Source organism: Notothenia coriiceps, unplaced genomic scaffold (genome assembly GCF_000735185.1).
Source record: "Notothenia coriiceps isolate Sejong01 unplaced genomic scaffold, NC01 NC01_scaffold00034936, whole genome shotgun sequence".
NCBI lineage: Eukaryota > Metazoa > Chordata > Actinopteri > Perciformes > Nototheniidae > Notothenia > Notothenia coriiceps.
Genome location: NW_011367637.1, coordinates 517694 through 521958, shown reverse-complemented (window position 1 = coordinate 521958; position 4265 = coordinate 517694). Strand labels below are relative to the sequence as shown.

The 4265-nt window shown below is 40.5% G+C and overlaps 1 long non-coding RNA gene across 1 annotated transcript in view; it reads right to left on the bottom strand.

Moving 5' to 3' along the window:
• Window positions 1-277: 277 nt before the first annotated feature.
• The window catches only part of LOC104962553 (uncharacterized), a 25553-nt gene continuing 21565 nt past the window's right edge, over window positions 278-4265 (bottom strand). The window contains exons 3-4 of the long non-coding RNA XR_800219.1: window positions 2639-2800; window positions 278-2217 (exon numbers count right to left, since the gene is read on the bottom strand). This is a non-coding gene — a long non-coding RNA (uncharacterized lncRNA). The remainder of the gene's footprint in view (window positions 2218-2638; window positions 2801-4265) is intronic.

Here is a 4265-nt window from a genome sequence, read left to right as displayed (position 1 = left end):
TACCATGGAAACCAAACAATGGTGTAGCTGTATTAAAGTCCGAGTGGAAACAGTCCTGAGTAAATCTGATTTTGTCAGAAATCGGGAGAAATGCGGGAGAAATATGACCCCGGGAGGAAACTGGGAGAGGGCAATGAAATCGGGAGTCTCCCGCGAAAATCGGGAGGGTTGGCAAGTATGACTGAAAGGCCTGTGGGCACTGATGTAAAAGCATTTTCCTTTTTGAGGGTTGCTGTTTTGAGGCAAAATGGATTTGGTTAAAAACGAAACTGCACACGTCACAATATGTTTTTTATTTTGTAATATATTTGCACAACTTAAGCTAAGCTCACAGAGTTTGCATTCATCACATTACACAAATTAGTTCAAAGTGTTAGTGCAAAAGTAGAAGAATAAGTTATGTTTCTATATCATAGTGGGAATAGATGAACTCCCGTTTTTGGCTTTTAAACACAAAGAGCCTTCAGAGGACGCAGCACCAGCACCTCGTACTATTAACCCTTTCAACAGATGATCAGGGTCATCTTGGTGGCAAGAAATTCATCTGAATTCACTTGAATAAAGTGATTTCTAATACAAAACTTAAGTTGTGATGACTGAAAATTAGCTCATAAAGGGGGGCAATAATCAAACACATGACACAAGAACATTTATGAAAGACATGCTTTTCAAAATGGCAGTGTATTATACTTCATTCAAAAAGAAAACATTAGAAAATAACTTCAAATGTATGTTTTTTTCTCATTTCCCTGAAACACAATTGACATCATATAATGACCGTGATGTTGGAAAATAGTTTATATCATATCAAGATCATTCACTAGAGTTAAAAGTAGATATATATGATCCTCCATTAAAGGGAAAGTCTTAAATTCAACATGTTACTTAAGTAGAAGTACAGAAGTAACTCTTTTCACAATAATACATTTGTTATCCTATATTTTTGTATTATACGTGTCAGGGCATTTTAATGTTGTAGTACGTCAATCTGGAGCCAATTTATGATTCTAATACCGGTTTGTATTTGTATATAATGGTGCTATTAGTGTTATTATTTATGCAAATCGCACGTTTTAATATGTAAAAAGTGATTTTTAAATAACTGTAGTGGAGTAGAAGTTCTAAGTCCAATTATATCCAAATAAGTTTGGTACTTGAGTGCTTTGTTACTTCCCACTACTGTAATGGTTTGATTAAAAAAAAAAATGTTTACCCCTTTATTTGATGAGTTGATGAACAAAATCCCCCCAAAAGATTACTCCATTATATCCATAGTACGAGGTGCAGGTGTGTGTCCCTGGTGCCAGCAGTAGCTAAAATCACAATACACAGCCGCATGCATTCCAACCTGAGTGTGTCCAAAGAAAATACAACTAATTTCCCAATAAAAACTTTATGGCATAAGCAGGGATTCTCCTAAAATGAAAAGCTAGCTCCCTCGTGTGGACAAGACGGGGCGCACAGCCACAACCCCTCCGTTCAGTAATGATAATGCATAACTGTGATGGCATTACAAATATTATAGTACGCTTATGATGCTTCAGTTACACACACTCATAGCAGCACACATACAATCGTATAAAGCAGAGCACACACACATGACCAAAATATATAAATAAATAAATAAAAGCTTATCTACACTAGAAACTGCACAATATAGCTAAGAGCATTATATTAACATGTTGACTATTGATCTGACCAAATTACACAAGTGCTGTTTGGCTAAGCACTCCTAAAGTACTCCCTGTGTAACAGCTCTTGCCTGCATGGTGTTCCCTTTTGCTGATATAAGGACGGTATCCTAATATTCAAGTGTCTTCAGTAGTAACTCAATATTCTCTACGGTCTGAAGCTGCAGCTCGTTTCTCGCAATGGAAATGTTCTTGACCTGGTGTTTGCACCTGTAGGCCACCGTAGTTCGGGGCCTACATAAGCGAAAGTAGTACACACAAATAAAGCTTTGTCTAGAAGCATTGCACTTTGCACTCACAGCTTAGTCACAAACAACCTGAGCAGCCAAGACTAAAACAAACCTTTCTAAATCATTGTTCATGCAAAACTGCAACATTAAGGTACGTTTCGGTAGTCCCTTCTTAAAACATCTGGTCCAGAGGTTGTTCTATGTTCGGGCGTTTTGTTCTGATCATGGCTTTCCAGAAATGATTACATGAATATCCTGTTTGGCTCCTAGTTGTTCGATTCAAAGAACATGAAGTCCTGTGTGGAGAAACACCAAGAAGAACGTGTTAAAGGCAAAGACATGATGCATGATGGTCACACAGAATGAATGTTAAAATATAAGGGTATAAATGATTCCCTGATATGTCCCAGCCAACTCAACGTCTTAAGAGTTTAGCACTTTAGCTAATGTGGTGTGCTGCTACAGAAAGAAGCTGTTTTGCATTTGTGGTGATAGGGATGGTTTCAGGTCACGTTTCCCACATAATGTAGGCTAAGTGGTGCATTAAGTGGTAGGTACATGAAGTTTCCGACTACCAGGGAGAACATGAGACCCCATAAAAGTTGGGTTATGTGAGTTGACTGCCTCTGTTATTTCAGAATTGTAACTCTTGTTTTGCTGTGAGAGAATCTAAAACTTGCTGTTTTGACGTTGACCAACAGCAAAGACTTTACTCACGATGAGAAAACACGCTCCGATCATAGTAGCCTTCATCTTCACGTCCAGGTCCATGGGGAACTGGATACCAAAGTTGTCTGAATCTGTGAAGACTTCCCGAAGAAGTCCTGTCCACTGCTTACTGATCTTCCCGATCTGGGTGACTTCGTCCATCGTCAAAATCTGAGGGAGATCAATCCATCACGTTTTACTGTAGGGTGACCTTGGGAATATTCATAATGTCGTGTCAACTTACATTTTCTGTCCTAGTAATAACTTCAAAGCTGCAAGAGAGGAGCTTCCATGGTAATATCACGCTTCAGTTCCCCCTTCTCTGGGTCTTGCAAAAGGTCTCAATCGTTGACCCAAATCCCCTTCACAGCTCAATCTAATAAAACCAGCTGAGCGTGCAACAATGGCCGCTCTGTGCGACGGCTCGATCCAGACTAAGGCCCGCTCTGATTGGAAACATATTTCCTGCTCCAGAGCACGAGGAGGATCCCTGACAAGAGATGTCCAGAGGGCGAGAGCGGCCGTGTCCCCTTATGTTTGCACACATTTAAAAGGTCACCTATGATGGAAAGTCCACTTCTTCATGTCTCCTCTACATCAACATGTGTCCCCTCTTCTTCATGTCTCTTCTACATCAACATGTGTCCCCTCTTCTTCATGTCTCTTCTACATCAACATGTGTCCCCTCTTCTTCATGTCTCTTCTACATCAACATGTGTCCCCTCTTCTTCATGTCTCTTCTACATCAACATGTGTCCCCTCTTCTTCATGTCTCTCCTACATCAACATGTGTCCCCTCTTCTTCATGTCTCTTCTACATCAACATGTGTCCCCTCTTCTTCATGTCTCTTCTACATCAACATGTGTCCCCTCTTCTCCATGTCTCTTCTACATCAACATGTGTCCCCTCTTCTTCATGTCTCTTCTACATCAACATGTGTCCCCTCTTCTTCATGTCTCTTCTACATCAACATGTGTCCCCTCTTCTTCATGTCTCTTCTACATCAACATGTGTCCCCTCTTCTTCATGTCTCTTCTACATCAACATGTGTCCCCTCTTCATGTCTCTTCTACATCAACATGTGTCCCCTCTGTGGAAAGAGACTCTGAAAGTTTCAGGAACAAAGATTACAGTAAACATGTGTCCCCCCCCATCTTCTTCCATGTCTCTTCTACATTCAACATGTGTCCCCTCTGCTGGAAAGAGACTCTGAAAGTTTCAGGAACAAAGATTCTCTCTCTTTTTGATCCATTTCTATAAAAACCTGTCTGAAAATGAGGTCTGATCAGTGATTTGGCCACTTTATTGATGGTTCATAACGGATTGTGGTGTGTTCTTGGTAACCATTAGGCCAATCAGAGCCAAGGTAACCCCCCCCGCCACCCTTATCACCTGAATCTCCTCCTAGATTCACCATTGACGCTTCTTTTGTAACCAATCTCTCTCAGAAAGGCGTGGGAGGGGCTCCTTGAGGTTTCATCGTAAGAGTAACAGAAAGAGAATCAGCCACTTTGGAAACAGGCTGAAACAGAGGGATTATGTAATGCTGCAATGATCTGTTTGGTGTTTTGGAGACAAACCACTTCAGAGACATCTGAGACCTATATAAAGTAATAAAAACAGTAATTAGGCGGA